Raw genomic sequence first — 17,285 nt, forward strand, 5'->3', positions numbered from 1 at the left:
GGATCACAAGGTCAGGAGTTCAAGACCATCCTGGCCAAGATGGTGAAACCCCATTTCTGCTAAAAATACAAAAATTAGCTGGGCGTGGTGGCAGGTACCTGTAATCCCAGCTACTTGGGAGGTTGAGGCAGAGAATTGCTTGAACCTGAGAGGCACAGGTTGTAGTGAGCTGAGATCACACCATTGCATTCCAGCGTGGGTGACAGAGCGAGACTCTGACTCAAAAACAAAACAAAACAATAACTTGTATTCCTCTGTCATTGGAGTCGTTGGATAAAGTATCCTGTATATACTGAATAGATCAAGTTCATTGAAACTCATGTTCAGGTTAACTCTATCCCTGCTCATTTTCTAACTTCTAAACCTGTCAATCACTGACAGAAAGGTGTCGAAGTCTCCAACTATCACAGTGAATTCATCTATTTCTCTTTGCAGTTCTATCAGTTTTTGCCTCATGTGTTTTGATGCTCTGTTGTTAAGTACATACACATTAAGAACTGTTTTACTTTCTGACCCCTTTGTCATTTATGTAATAACCTTCTTTGTACCCCATCATTTTCCTCACTCTGAAGTGTTCTTTGTCTGAGATTAATATAGCTACTCTAGCTTTCCTTTGATTAGTATTAACATGTTTTTAAAATATATTCCTTTACTTTTAAGTTGTCTGTGTCTTCATATTTAAAGCTAGACTCCATCGTTTAATTGGTAATATTTAGACCAGTATTAAAACATAAAATGATTGTTACAAAGTTGTATTAATATGTAACATGTTTGTAAATGTTATCTGTTCATTTCACTTGTTTCTTTTTTTATCTTCCCTCTTTTTCTGCTTTCCTGGTTTTGACTGAGCATTTTATATGCCTCAATTATATCTTCTTCATGACATATTAATTCTACTTCTTTTTAAATACTTTTATGTGGCTGCACTAGAGTTGGCAAAATACATTTAAAACTAATCTAAGTTCACTTGCAAATAACATGTGAGGGACAGTGCAGGCACCTTACAATATAGCATTCCCGGTTCTCCCTCCCTAACCTTATAATGTTGTTGTTTTTCATTTCACTTATCCATATGCTATGATCACCCAATACAATATTGTTATTTTTGCTTTGAACAAATGATTATCTGTTAGATGGATTAACAAGAAGAGAAAAGGAATCTATTTTATTTTTACTTATTTCTTTTCTTATGCTTTTCCTTCCTTTATGTGGATCCAAGTTTTAGAGCTGTGTCATTTCCCTTCTCCCTCAGGATTTTAATATTTTCTTGTCAGGGAGGTATATTGGTGATAAAGTCTCTCAGCTTTTGTTTGAGAAAGTCTTTATTTCTCTCTTACTTTTGAAGGATAATTTCACTAGATACAGATTTCTAGGGTGGTGTTTGTCTTCCTTTGAGTACTGTAAATATTTCACTCTGCTCTTTTCTTGTTTTCATGTTTTTTGACGAGAAGTCAAGTGCAGTTCTTTTCCTTGACCGTCTAATAGGTAAAATGCTTATTCCCTCCCCTTCTTACTTCTTTCAAGACACTCTCCTTTTCTTTGGTTTTCTGAAGTTTGAATATGATATTCCCAGGTATAGGTTGTTTTTTTCTTCTGTTTATCCTGATTGGATTTTTTTGGAGCTTCTCAGGTCTGTGGTTTGATGTATATCATTAATTTTTGAAAAGTCTCAGCTTGTATTACTTTAAATATTTTTTCTCCTTTCTCTCTCCTCCTCTTTTCCAATTACAGACATTTTATACCTTTTTTATATTGCCCCATAGTTTTTGGATATTCTGTTCCTTTAAATTTTTTTTTTTTCATTTTAAAATTCACTTTGGAAAGTTATTATTGATGTGTCTTCAAAATCACTTATCCTTTTCTTGGCTGTGTTCAGTATATTGAAATAGGTGTTCATTTTTGTTATACTGCTTTTCTTTTTTGCTGCATTTTTTTATTATGATACTTTAAATTTGGGGATACATGTGCAGAACATGCAGGTTTGTTACATAGGTATACACATGCCATGGTGGTTTGCTGCACCCATCAACCCATCATCTACATTAGATATTTCTCCTAATGCTGTCCCTCCCCTAGTCCTGACCCCTCAATAGGCGCCAATGTGTGATGTTCCCCTCCCTGTGTCCATGTGCTCTCATTGTTCAACTCCCACTTATGAGTGAGAATATGTAGTGTTTGGTTTTCTGTTCCTGTGTTGGTTTACTGAGAATGATGGTTTCCAGCTTTATCCATGTCTCTGCAAGGACATGAACTCATCCTTTTTCAAGGCTGCATAGTATTCCATGTTGTATACATGCCACATTTTCTTTATCCGGTCTACCATTGATAGGCATTTCGGTTGATTCCAAGTCTTTGCTATTGTGAACAATGCTGCAGTAAACATATGTGTACTGCTTTTGCTTTTTTACATTTCCTTTTGATTCTTAAGAGTTTTATTTTATTTTTTTCTGTTCATCTGTTCTTTCATGTTGTCGTAACTTTCCATTGGAGTCCTTAACGTATTTATCACAGTTTTTAAAGAGTCCTTCTCTAATAATTATACTATCTGTGTTATATCTATGTCTGGTTTTGATGCTTGTATTGTCTCTTCAGACTGAGTTTTTCTTGCCTTTTCACATGACTTGTAATTTTTTGTTGGAAGCTGGACATTATGGAACAGATAATAGCAACTGAGGTAAGTAGGCCTTCAGTGTGAAGCTTTATGTTAATCTATCCAGGAGCTCGCCCTTTTTTCATGTTTCTATAGATGAGTGTGAGAGAGGATTTAGGTTCCTCCAGTTTCTTATTTCTTTCATTCCCTGTTTTGTTTGTGTTCCTAAGAATTTTTAAATAGAGCCTATGTCTTTAAGGTCTTTTGATTTTAATCTACCATCCTTATACTGAAGCCCTGCTGATGTGGTGATCTTGGAGGGGAAAACATTCCATAATCTTACGATTATGTCAGTTTTTACTGGGCTTTATATAGTCCTGGGCTGTAACTCTCCAATAGATGTCTTAGTCTGTTTTTTTTTTTTTTTTTTTTTTTTTAAACCTCTCCAGACATGAAGGCTAGAGTTGGCTCTGGCATTTAACAGTTTTTGACAGGATAAGCCTTTCTTATGCAGAACCTCTGAATATATTTCAAAATGCTTACTTTTGCATTCCTCCTGCCTAAGACAAGAGGGTGTTTTTTCTCATATTTTCACTTTGAGGGCCTAGTAGGGTTCCTGGAGCTAAAATTCACAAAAGCATAGGGATTCCACCCAAGACTGAACTGCTTAGATTTTTTTTTTTTTTAAGTTTAACAGCATATGATCAATTAGGAAACATATTCACAACACCTATGATATAGGAATTAATAGTATTGATATATAAAGAGCACAAGACAACAATTTCAATGATAATTAGGGCAAAAGACATGAATAAGAAATGTACCTGAAAGACATACCTATAAATGTATTTTAAAAGTTTACTTTTGCCAAATTTTAAATTTTATCTTATTGCGGTTAGAGCACTTAATATTAGATCTATTCTTTTAACAAAGGTTTAATTGTGCAATATGTCTTGATAACTGTAGGTATGATGTTTTACAGCAGATTTCTAGAACTTATTTATCTTGTATAACTGAAACCATAGCCATTGATTAACAGCTCATCATTTCCTCCTCCTTCCAGAGTCAGTAACTGATAGGAATACTGACATAGACTCAATGTGTCCCTTCATTCAGAGCCTTTATATGTGGGATTAGTGCCCTTATAAAAGATGTCCCAGAGAGCTCCCTCACTCCTTTTGCCATAAGAGAACTCAGCAAGAAGGTGGCTATCTATGAACCAGAAAGGGGGCCCAGAAACTATGTATGCCAGCACCTTAACATTGGACTCTCTGGCCTCTGGAACTGTGAGAAATAAATTTCTGTTGTCTACAAACCACACAGTTTATAGCAGTTTGTAACAGCAGCCTGAACAGACAAAGACAAACACTTAAATAGTAATTTTGATGAATTGCTAAAGGCTGAGTGTAATCTAGCTTGAAAATTACGAATTCCAAAGGAAAATATCCCCAGAATTTTTAACTCTCAAGCTAGCCTATACTCACCCTTCAACAATTTATCTAAATTACCATTTAATTATTTCTATCAGTTACTGCCTTCGGGAACTTCTCTGCTCCTAGGAAGCTGATTTTAACTGTGGTTTGAGGTATTCTCCTCTCTCTGAAGATTTGGGGGTTGTGGTTTGCCCTGTGATACCAGTTCTCTGATGGTTGAGAAAAGTCATTGGTTTTCAGTTTGTTCAGTTTGTTGTTGTTATGAGGGTGGTAGTGATGACTTCCAAGCTATTTATGTGTTGGAGCTGGAAGCAGAAGTCCTAATTTTTTTTCATCTAATTTTTTTTAAGTAATGGCTGTGCTGAAATGCAATTAACATTCACATGTCCAAATTTACATACTTGTAGTGTACAATTGAATGATTTTTAATATATTCACAATTCTCTGCAAGTATTGTGACAATCAATTTTAGCACATTTTTATCACTTCATAAGAATGCCCACGCCCATTATCTATCACTTCCCACCACTATCTTCTAACCTGGATAGCTACTAATCTAATTTTTGTCTTTGTAGATTGGTCTGCTCTAGACACTTCACATAAATGGAATTATATCATATATGGTCTTTTGTGACTGTTTTCTCTTACTTAGCATAATGTTTCAAGATTCAGCCATGTCACACTTCCTTTTTATTGATAATAAAAATAATATTTAAAAAGTGGAATAATAGTCTATTGTATGGATGTAATACATTTTCTTTAGCCATTTATCAGTTGATGGTCATTTGAAATATCTCCACCTTTTGACTATTTTAAATAATGCTTTTCTAAATATTTGCATATGAGTTTTTATGTGGACATGTTTTCATTTCTGTTGGGTATTTACCTAGGAATGAAATTCCTGAGTCATATGGTAACTCTACATTCAGCCTTTTGAGGAACTACCAGAATGTTATCCTAAGCAGCTGTCCCATGTTGCATTCCCACATTGGTGTGTGAGGGTTTCAATTTTTTTCCACATCCTTACCAACACTGGTTATTTTCTGATTTTTAAATTATGGCCATCCTATTGAGTATGAAGTGGTATCTCATTGTGGTTTGTATTTGTGTTTTTCTCATTGCTAATGATGTTGAGCACCTTTTTATGTCTATATTGGCCATTTATATACCTTCTCTGGAGAAATATCTATTTATGTCCTTTGCTTGTTTTTAATTGAGTTATTTATATTTTTGAGTTATAATAGTTTTCTATTTATTTTAGATAAAAGTGCCTCATCAGGCCAGGTGTGGTGGCTTATGCCTGTAATCCCAGTGTTTGGGAGGCCAAAGCAGGTGGATTACTTGAGGTCAGGAGTTTAAGACCAGCCTGGTCAACGTGGCTAAACCTTGTCTCTACCAAAAAATACAAAAATTAGCAGGGCATGGTGGTGTGCACCTGTAATCCCAGTTAGTTGAGAGACTGAGGCAGGAGAATTGCTTGAACCTATGAGGTGGATATTGCAGTGAGCCAAGATTACACCCCTGTACTCCAGCCTGGGTGACAGAGCAAGACACTGTCTCAAAATAAATAAATAAATAAATAAAAATAAGTGCCTCATAAGATTTGCAAATATTTTCACCCAATTTGTGGGTTGTCTTTTTATTTTTTTATAGTGTTCTTTAAAATTCCACTTATAGTATCATTAAGAATAATAAAGTATTTAGAAACAAATTTAGCAAAAGAAGTATGAAACTTATACTTTGAAAACTATGAAACTGTATTAAAAAATTAATCAAAATAAATTAAAAAGAGTCTCATATTCATGGATTGAACTTTGTTTGTTAAGTTGGCAGTACTTCCCCAATTGATTTACGGATTCAACACAATTCCTATCAGAATCCCAGCTGAATTTTTGTAGAAACTGACAAGTTGATTCCACATTCATCTAAAATTCCAAGAAACACACGATAACCCAACAAACTTGAAAAGGAACAAAGTTGGAGGACTTTGTTATACTAATAACAAATAATAATAAATAAATAATACTTCATTATTTCCAAACTTACTGCAATTAAACAGCAATTGAGAATGTATGGTATGGCTTGAGGATCTACATCTAGATCAGTGGAATGGAATCTAGAGTCTAAAATAAATCCATGTGTCTGTGGTCAATTAGTTATTGGCAAATGTGCCAAGACTATTCGATGGGGGAAAGAATAGCTTTTTCAACAAATAGTGCTTGGATAACTGACTCACCATGTGTAAAAAAACAAAATTGGACTCACACTTCACATTATATACAAAAATTAACTCAAAGATTCAAATCTAAGAGCTAAAACTACAGAACTCTTAGAAGAAAATAGGGGTAAATCTTAATGACCTTGGATTTATCAATGAATTCTTAGAATGACACTGAAAGCACGAGCAACAACAGCAACAAAAATAGATAAATTAGATCACTAAAAGTTCCAGTCAACAGAATCTGATAACATTACTTTTTGACTCAATATTTTTCAACAGATTCTTATTGACTAAGAGCATACTCTTAAGCATATCACATATGCTTTTGCATTAAAAGATGTCATCCTAAAGAACTCAATATATTTTAATTTAAAATAATGTCTATCTACCTATTTATATCTTTGTTTATGTATTGATATTTATTTATCTAGCTGTGGATGAGTAGTAGTATGGGCACATTTTGAATTGCTTACTTTTATACTTATGTTTATTACTTATAAACATATATTCAATCATAAAAGTTCATGTGATCTTCAAATAATAAAAGTAAATGTAATAATAACAGTGTAATCATTTTCATTCATCACAGGCTTACCTTATCCTGCTTAGTACATTTATCAAATCTTAGTCTTATAGGCTGGATTCTTTTGAGATTGTTTTACACTCTACATTCTACTTTTTAAAAGTCTCTGGTTCAGGAAACATTATTTGGGTTTCACTGGGTTGCAAAGGGATTCAGGAAACTCAAAGACAGTGAAAAGCTGTGAGCATAGCCCTGGGATTACACTGAAGTAAGCACTCTGAAACTGCAAATCCACTACCCTTTAAATGAGCACCTGCTTAATCAAAGTCATACGGCCTGGGAGGGAGGCAGAGAGAAGATGGTTATCTGTGATTTGACAGTGGTTAAATAGCCATGTCATTATGCACTTGCAATGCTTGACTATTTTCTCTATCCAATTTTTTAAGGATTACTATATTTCCAGCATTGTAATTATCATAGTTCATACAAAAAAAATATACAAATTCTCTTCTCTCCTAGAGCTTGCAGTCTGGTCTAGTCTAAGACAAGAAAATAATCAACTATAATAGAATTATATAAGCACCATAGTAACACAAGAAGAAGATGCTTTTGGAACATGTAGAGGAGATATCTAAGTACATTATGTGGGAGTGAAGAAATCTGTGCTGATGGAACATACACCTGAGGTAACATCTGAATATTGGTTAAAAGTTAATAGGCAAAGAAGAGAGAAGGTTGGTGTTGGGGATGCATAAGAAACTACCTGGATCTTCCCTTTGGGACTTATTTCCCAGCTGCCAGAGCTCTGGTGGCTGAATGCCTTCAGCTGTCAGGGTCCTCAGGATATTTCCTTTGGCAATTTCCATTTGCCCTTTTGCCAGGGGCAACCTACTTTCTTTAACTGCTCTCTGGAGGAACATAAAGATTAACCCACTCTGCACAAGTGACAACTCTGAAAAGCTTTCGTAGCTTCGGAGCTTTCTATGAATTTAATTGTGGTCTTTGTTGAGACCACAACATCCCCCAACATTTCTGCCTAGTTATCTTCTCTTCCTTCCTTTCCCCTTTCTCTCTGTATCTCTTGTCCCTAAGAGAACTCTTAATATATTCTGTGTACTCTGTGTCTTTAAAACCTGCTTCCTGGAAAACCCAAACTTTATCAGCTGGTACCAAGAGTGGTGTGATAGTACAGATACTAAGATGAGATGCAGGAGTGAATCACATATCAGTTGGCTAGTGATGATGACTCTATCACTGATGGTAGCTGGAATATGCATAACTCCTTGCACAAAGTAAGTCTTTAATAGTTAAAATTTTTTATCAATAGTGAATAAGGAAGAATATGCCAGTTGTTTTAATTACTGTTGTTTAACAAACTACCCCAAATTTTATGCTTTAAAACAGGGTTTTTTGGTTACCTGGGCTTAGCTGGAGAGTTATAATTTAGGAGCTCCCATGCTGTCGCTCTCTGGTGTTGACTGCAACTGCAAACATCTGACAGTTCAGTTGGGCTAGATGTTTAAGGTGGCTCACTCACCTGGCTGGCAGTTGATATGCTCTGTTGGCTGGGAGCTCAGGTGGGGCTTTGAAGTGGTCTCTGAGGGAATGTGGTCTCTGCTTGTGGTTTGGGCTTCATGTGACATGAGGTCCAGGATCAGAGAATGATCTAAGAGCTAGTGTTCTGAGAGGCCCAGGCAGAAGATAAAAATCTTCTTATAGCCTTACATCTAAAGCTATGTAGCAACACTCCATTGTATTTTATTCGTCAAAAGCAAGTCATAGGACCAATCCAGATTCCAGGGAAAAGGACTACACAAGGGTGTGAATACTGAGATAGGTGTTTTGCTGGGAGACCACTTTAATATCTAGCTACCATGCAAGGGGCAATCTATCAAGTATTTGAGAAATCTGTGGGTGTGAGGGAGAGGGGAAGGGATAATAATAACTATAAGAAGAGTGAAATTGGGTGGCTGGTGCTAAGCATGATTAATGGTTTGGAAAAAGCTATAAAAAGCAGGGAGTGTTTAATCAGCAATTAAATACTGAGTATAAAAGCCAGAAGCCCTGCTTAGTAGCATGTAAAGAGGCTCTCATCTTAGTCAGAGGAACGGGAAATCATACAATATTTTATCCTAAGGACATAAAGCTATAAAACAAAAGGATATAAGGGTAGTGGAACCCCTCATGTTCCCATTTATTTTTCTAGTATGGCTCATTTAAAATCTAGATGAACTCTGAAGGAAAAGAGTAAACTACTGTAAATCAATAGACTATTGTAAACTCAATACTGACAAAATATAATACTTATACTAGAACAGATTAACATGACCTCAGGAACATGGTATGTGGCCATTGAACAAATGAATGCTTCTTTTCCATCTTATCCATAAAGAGATCAGAAACAGTTCATATTCACTTAGAAGAGAAGAATATACATTTATGGCCTGACAGGCCCCAGGGCTATATTAACTCTCCCACCTACTGTCATAATAGTCTGAAGTGATGTGGGCTGTTTGGGCATCTCAGACAACATGACACTGGTGCCTATATTGATGCCACTATGCTAATTGAACCAGATGATCAAGAAGTAGCCAATAAGTTGAGGCCATTGTTGAGACACATGTGCCTTAGAAGGTGGGAGATTAATTCTATTAAGCTTACGTGGCTCACCACGTTAGTAAACTATTTAGGGGTCCATTGGTCTGAGACATTCTATGACATACTCTTGAAAGCAAAAGACTCACCATTGCATCTCACATTACTTTCCATGAAGAAGGAAGCATATAATGCCCAGTGGGTTTCACTGGGTTCCAAAGGCAACATACTCAACTCCTGGATTTACCAATACCTCTGATATATTAAATGGCATGAAAAGCTGCCAAATTTGAGTAGGGACAAGAGTGGAAAAGGGTTATGAAGCATGTCCAGGTTGCAGTTCAGGAGGCCCTGCTGTTTGGATTATATGATCAAGAAAATGAAACGTTGATGATATTTGTGGGAAGAAAAGATGGCATGTGGAGTTAAGACAAACCCCAATAGGAGAATCACTATGTACACTATTTGGATTTTGGTGCAAGAATTTGCCATTGTTGGTGAAAAATCATACATCAGTTGAAAAATAGTTTCTGCAATAATATTGGGTTCCAATAAAGATGAAGGATTTGGCTATGGTTATGAAGTGACCATAAGGCCACAACTGCCCATCATTAACTGGATTCTAACATACTTATCAAGTCAGAATATCTAGCAAGCTGAGCAACAATCCATAGAAAGATGGAAGTGGAGGACTGGGCATGAACAGGACTGGACAGCACAGATAAGTGGTATAAGTTGGTGACTCAGACCTTCGTATTATCCACCTCTCTTTCACCCATGCCTCTCCCTAACATCACTCCTTTTGTGATCCCATAGAGGTTCTCAGCTGACTGAAAAGGAAAGGATCAGTTGGCTTAGTATGTGGATAAGCCAAAAAACTACAACTGTTCCAAAACATCCCCACACAAGGATAGCTTTGAAAGACAGCAATTTGGAAAGATCACTGACACGGGGAAAGTTTTAGGCAGAGTGGAAACAGAAGTGGCCAATGGTTAGTGTATATACAAACTCATGGGCAGTGACAGACATCTTAGCTAACTGATCTAAAAGAAAAAAAGAAAACATTGTCAGTAAACATGAATTACCAGCTTTCTACATGTTGCTCTGGTATTGACAATCCTGAGGATTACTGTGCTTATACCCAGAACAATATTTGCTGGAGTCCAATTTATCAGTTCTTAGGATGAGTTCTTTGCTAAAATGACAGCATACACAAATCAAACAATTTCATAGAATTTAAGGGTGCTGATTGGTCTCCTCAATGCATGGTTCCATTCTGGGAACTCATCATTGATCTCAGTTGCTAGAAAATTAGATATTTGAAATTAACAGCACTTTGATTAGCATGGTAAGAAGAGCCTTTGCTGTTGATCCCACGTATAGTTTGCAGACAGAGGCTGGCTGATGCCAACTGGTTGAGCATCTGTCATCAGCCAGACCCATGTAGAAAGCTGGTAATTTGAGGTTATAATCCATAATTATATATTTTTCTGCTTGTCAGTCAATGCAGGTTCAAGGCTAAAATTCATAACATGATAAATGTATTTACTTTGAGAACCCTTTGAATGCATCTAGGTAATCCATTTACAATCTAATTAATGTTACTGACCTTCTGGAAGAGTTAGAAAAGACATCCTAGTAGGCAAATTGTAACTAAATTTGCATATAGAAAACTGGATTCGAATCAAAGCACCAAGGGCAATGAAAAAAATAAAAGGTAGAAAATATACACAAATAAAATTTTAGCACTGAGTATTAATTTAGACGGAGCATATGTTACACCATTATTTGAACTAATTTGTTGCTTCATTTATTAGAATTCTTACTCAATTGCATTGTACACCTTTACTACATCTCTAGTTAAAATGTTCTTTCTGCAAAATGTTCTTACAGAAAATATCTGACTTCAGCTGGGGCACAGTAATAAGAACAATGTTATTTTCTTAAATTTTATTGACTTTTAAACATTAGATCTATTTCTCAACTCCATATTATGTATTGAGTTGAATTGGTCCTATTATCTTTCCCAGGTAATGTGATCATTCTTTTTCCTCTTTTTATGGTTTGGTATAGCAAAAAATAACAAACATGCTGAAAACTTGTTATTGACATGAAGTACAAGTTTAACACAAAAAGTGTAGGAATCTACGTCTGTGATACCAATGATAAAACTGAAAGATTGAACTCAGATATCTGTCTATAGATACTGCTATACCAATGCACCAAGTTTTAAACATTCCAGCTCCTTCCTATGACTTGAGAAACTAGACACATTCATAGGAATAATAATTGTATTTCTCTAGTGCTTGAGAAGCTCACATGTTCTATAAACCTTGTATAATGAATTAGGAATCTCAGAATAGTCTGAAGTGTTGAAATCTATGAAGAACAAAACTAAAATAATACAGTAAAATTTCAGTTACCCAGAATGCTTAGCTTTGAATTATTCAACATGGCTCTTTTCTGACCTAACGTTTTCTTCCTTTAGGCAATAAACATTTTAATTTCAATAATGTTTGTCAAAAAAAATTGCATAATGAACTACAAACTTCTTAGGGTTGTAAATAATTAGGCTTTATTTTTATAAAAGCAATACAAGTACATAGGTTAAAAATTCAGATAATACCTCAAAATTTATAATAAAAATCAGCAGACTCCTGTCCACCCTTCTCAAACCTCAATTCTTCCACCTCACATGCAACTACATATAAACATTTAGGCTACTTTTTCTGGCATTTATTTCCACCTAATAAATAGTATAGCTATGCTGTTAGTTATTAATTTATGGCATTTACATTGTATACCTATACTATATACTCTATGACTTATACTATATAAACCTTTTACTTTGCGAGAGTATAATTTAACTAATTTATACCATCATCCATACAAACTATTTCTCAGTCCTCTTAATGTGATTATCTGATGACTTAATAAATCAATATTTATGTTTATATCTTATTTTAATTACATAAATATTTTTCACAACAGGGACATATACCATATATCATAATTAAATTTCACTTTATGATCAGTTGCTTTTCTTGCAGTTAGTCATTGCTTTATATTTCTCATATTTGGTGTTCTATTAATTCAGTCCCAAGCTTTCAAAAACTCTCAGTATGACCAAATATGTTATTACTTTCTGTTTATTTTTTCATTTTTAACAATTTTATTGAGTAAAATTTAAATACAAGAAACTATATAATTGAAAGCATATAATACTTTGATATAATTATGCACCCATAAAATAATCACCATAATCAAGATAATGAAAATCTTCATCTGCTCCTTTACAAATCTTTCCTCCCGTCTTTTTATGACTCTATAACATTTCCCAAGGCAAACACTGATCTGCTTTCTGTCATTATAGATCAGTTTGCCTTGCAAAAATCGTATGTGAATGGAATTATATAGTATGTACATTTGTTTTGTGGGGGTTATTTTATTCAGAACAATTATTTTGATATTTATGTTGTAACATGTATAAATAGTTAATTTCTCTTTATTGCTAAATAGAATTCCTTAGAATGGACATATATAGATTCTTTGTCCATTCTTTTGTTGATGAGCACTGGATTATTTCCAGTTTTGGCTATTAAAAAAATAGAGAGGCTATAAGCATTCATATACAAATCTTTGCATGGATACAACTTTCGTTTCTCTAAGATAAATATCTAGGGGTGGAATGATTGGCTCCTATGGGAAGTGTATGATTAATTTTTAAAGAAATGACTAAACTATTTTCCCAAGTGGTTGTACTATTTTAAATTTCCTCTAGCAGCTGTGTGAAAATTCTAGTCCCTCATATCCTCACTAAAACTTCCTATGGTATGGTTGTTCTTTTGAATTTTACCTATTCTCATATGTATAGTGATATCTCACTGTGGTTTGAATGTGAATTTTCCTAATGGCTAATGATATTCACTACTCTTCCATGTGCTTAGTTGGCATCCATATGTTTTTGTTGGCAAAATGTTCATGTCAGTCATTTTGCTCATTTTTATTCAGTTACATGTTTTCTTCTATAAAAGTTAAACTTTTCTTCTATAATCTTTTAACAGTCTTTATAAATTCTGAATACATGTTCTCTATCAGGCATTTGATTTGCATATATTCTCACTCTGATGTCTTTTCATTTTCTTAGACATTGGTTTATTTTATGGATTAAGCTTTGTTATTGTATCTGAGAAATCCTTACCTAACCAAAGGATACAAAGATTTTGTTCTTTGTTTTTATTCAAGAAGTTTCATAGTGTTAAGTTTACATTTAAATTTAGTCTCTGATTTATCCTGAGTTAATTTTTGCTTATGGTATGGAATTTGGATTGAAGTTTATTTTTTGAATATGGACATCCAAACATCCTAGAACTATTTATTGAAACGACTGTCCTTTCTCCATTGAGTTGCTTTTGCATCTACATCAAAAATCAGTTGTCCAAATATATTTAGGTCTATTTCTTGACTCTTATTCCATTCCATTGATCTGTATGTCTACCTTTATAACACTATCTTGATAACCATTTCTTTATAATAAGTCTTGAAATCAGTCCTTCAAATTGTTTTTTTTTTTTTTTTTCAAAGCTATTTTGGCAATACTAGGTTTTTAAATTTTCATATGAATTTGAGAATTATATTTGCACATTCAACCAAGAAATCCTGCTGAGACTTTGACTGGAATTATGTTGACTCTATCTTTAGGAAGAACTGATGTCTTAACAATATTAAGACCTATGACATATAAACATGGGTGTAGATCTCCATTTGTTTAGTGCTTCTTTAATTTCTCTAAGCAATGCTTTGTGCTTTTCAGTGTAGAGATACGTGATATAACAAAGTGAGGTATAAACCAATAACAGAAATATTATCTCATATATAATGTGACAGAGACAAAATATATGAAACAAAACTGATAGAAGAAGAAATAGAAAAATCTATGAATATAGTTAGAGACTTCAATGCCCTTTTCCCAAATGTATAGAACAACTAGACAGAAGAGCAGCAAGAATATAGAAGAGCTCCACAATACCATCACCTAGCAGAATGTATTCAATACTTATAGACTACTTTAGTGCCAACAGCAGAATATATATACAAGTATATATATTTATACATATAATACATATATAATACATAAACATAATATAAAATAGAATATATACATATATGCATATATATGTAATACATATATAAAATATATAATATATATAAATACATATATATATGTGTGTGTATATATATATTTAAGGGCCCATGGAATGCACACCAAGATGAACCATATCTTGGGCCCTAAAACAAAACCTAAACACATTTAACAGAAGTGAAATCATGCAGAGTGTGTTCTCTCACTACAATGGAATCAAACTAGGAATCAATAACAGAAAGATAACAAGAAAATCTCCAGGCCAGGCATGGTGGCTCACACCTATAATCCCAGTACTTTGGGAGGTCAAGGCAGGGTGATTGCTACAGCCCAGGAATTCAAAACCAGCCTGGGCTGTTGGAGGCCGAAAGATTGGGGGTTGTGATCAACTCAATATATCACTGGAGTATATGAGTGAACAGCAAACTGTTCTTATAAACTCAGAATGTTGGCAGACTGACAAACTGCCTATGACTCCCAGAAGGAATGCTGTGGGCGGTCAGGACCCAGGCAAAAATGTTTCTTGTGATTAGGTACATCTGAAGCCTGTTAGTAATAATATGAACTGTGATCAGTTAAGCAGCTGACCAACCTTTATCTCCTTCTCCTTGCTCTTGCTACCCAATAAATACAAAGGGCTGTAGAAGCTCAGGGGCTGCCTTTGCTCACTAGAATCAGGGAGCTCTCTTCTTCCCCAGTTCCCCTTCCTTTAAAACATTTTCTTTTGTTTTTTTTTTGTTATCATTTTCTATGTTCATCCCTTCGTTCAGTCCTGCATGATTGTCTCAAACAGTAACAGTAGTAACTGCTGTCATGATAGTTGGTCTCAAGTAGTAACAGTAGTAACAGTTGTCATGATGGTCTCAAGCAGTAACAATAGTAACTGCTGTCATGATGGTCTCAAGCAGTAACAGTAGTAACTGCTGTCATGATGGTCTCAAGCAGTAACTGTAGTAACTGCTGTCATGATGGTCTCAAGCAGTAACAGTAGTAACTGCTGTCATGATGGTCTCAAGCAGTAACAGTAGTAACTGCTGTCATGATGGTTGGTCTCAAGCAGTAATAGTAGTAACTACTGTAATGATGGTTGGTCTCAGGTAGTAACCCTGGCAGTCTGCCATACTGGGCAATATAGTGAGACCTCATTTCTACAAAACATTTAAAAAAATTAGCCAAGTGTGGTGGCACCCACCTGTAGTCCCAGCTACTCAGGAGGCTGATGTGGGAGGATAGTTTGAGCCTGGGAGGTGGAAGTTGCAGTGAGCTAAGATCGTGCCATTGCAATTCACCCTGGGTGACACAGTAAGACCCTAGTCTCAAAAAAAAAAAAAAAAAATGGTTAAAAAGAGCTTTTAAAAATCAGCCAGGCGTGATGGCTCACATGTGTAAGTCTCGCACTTTGGGAGGCCGAGTTGGGTGGACCACTTGAGCCCGGGAGTTCAAGACCAGCCTGTGCAACATGGGAGACCACATCTCTACAAAAAATATGAAAATTAGCCATGTGTGGTGGTGTGTGCCTGTAGTCCCAGCTGCTTGGGAAGCTGAGGTAAGAGGATCACCTTAGCCCAGGAAGTTGAGGCTGCAGTGAGTCATGATCATGCCATTGTACTCCAGCCTGTGTGACAGAGTGAGACTCCATCTCCAATAATAATAATAATTATTTAAAAAATAAAAATAAAAAATAAAATCTCCAAACATTTAGTAACAAGAAAATCTCAAAACCTTTAGAAACAATCTCCCATACTTCTAAATAATCTCTGTAAGTCACAGAGAAAGTCTCAAGGGAAATTAAAAATATATGGAATGGGTAGAAGTTAAAGTACAATACACTAAAATTTGTTGGATACAACTAAAGCAATGCTAAGAAGAAAATGTATAGCAGTAAATGTATATATCAAAAGAGAGGGAGAGTCTTGAATCAATAATCTAAACTCCCACTTCAAAATCTAGAAAAGTAAGAGCAAAATAAACCAGAAGCAAGGAGAAGGAAGGACATAATAAAGATAAGAGCAGAAATCAACAATATTAAAAACAGTAAAACAATAGAGAAAATAAGTAAATAAAATAATGAATTCTTTGAAAAATAACATTGATAATCCTCTGGTAAGACTAATAAAAGAGAGAAGACACAAATATCAGTCTCAGGAATAAAGGAGAAGATATCAGTACAAATCCTATAGACATCAAAAAAATAAGGATCTACTATGAGAAATTCTATGAACATAAATTTATAAATTTCACAATTTATATGAACTGGATCAATTTCTCAAAAAACACAAATTACAACAAATTGCCTTATATGTAATAGACAATTTGAATAGGCCTATAACTCTTAAGAAAATTAGACTATACTTTTAAAACTCCCCAAAAAGAAAGGCAAGCCAAGATGGTTTCCCTGGAGAATGCTATCAAACATTTTTTTAAGTTAATACTAATTCTAGAAAATCTCTCATAGAAAATGGAATGGGAGAGAACACTTTCAAACTTATTTTATAAAGCTAAAATTACTCTGAGACCAAAAATCAGAGCTATTACTAATATCACTAAAGGAAACTACCAATCAATATACCTCATGAAAATAGAGGCAAATATCCTTAAATATATATTAACACATAGAATTCATATATATACACACACACATATATATACACGTGTGTGTGTGTGTGTGTGTGTGTATATATATATATATTTTTAAATACAGGGTCTCACCCTGTTGCCCAGACTGGAGTACAGTGGTGCGATCTTGGCTCACTGCACCCTCTGCCTCCTCGGTTCGAGCA

The sequence above is a fragment of the Trachypithecus francoisi genome, unplaced genomic scaffold, assembly GCF_009764315.1.
Source record: "Trachypithecus francoisi isolate TF-2019V2 unplaced genomic scaffold, Tfra_2.0 Lachesis_group16, whole genome shotgun sequence".
Lineage (NCBI taxonomy): Eukaryota > Metazoa > Chordata > Mammalia > Primates > Cercopithecidae > Trachypithecus > Trachypithecus francoisi.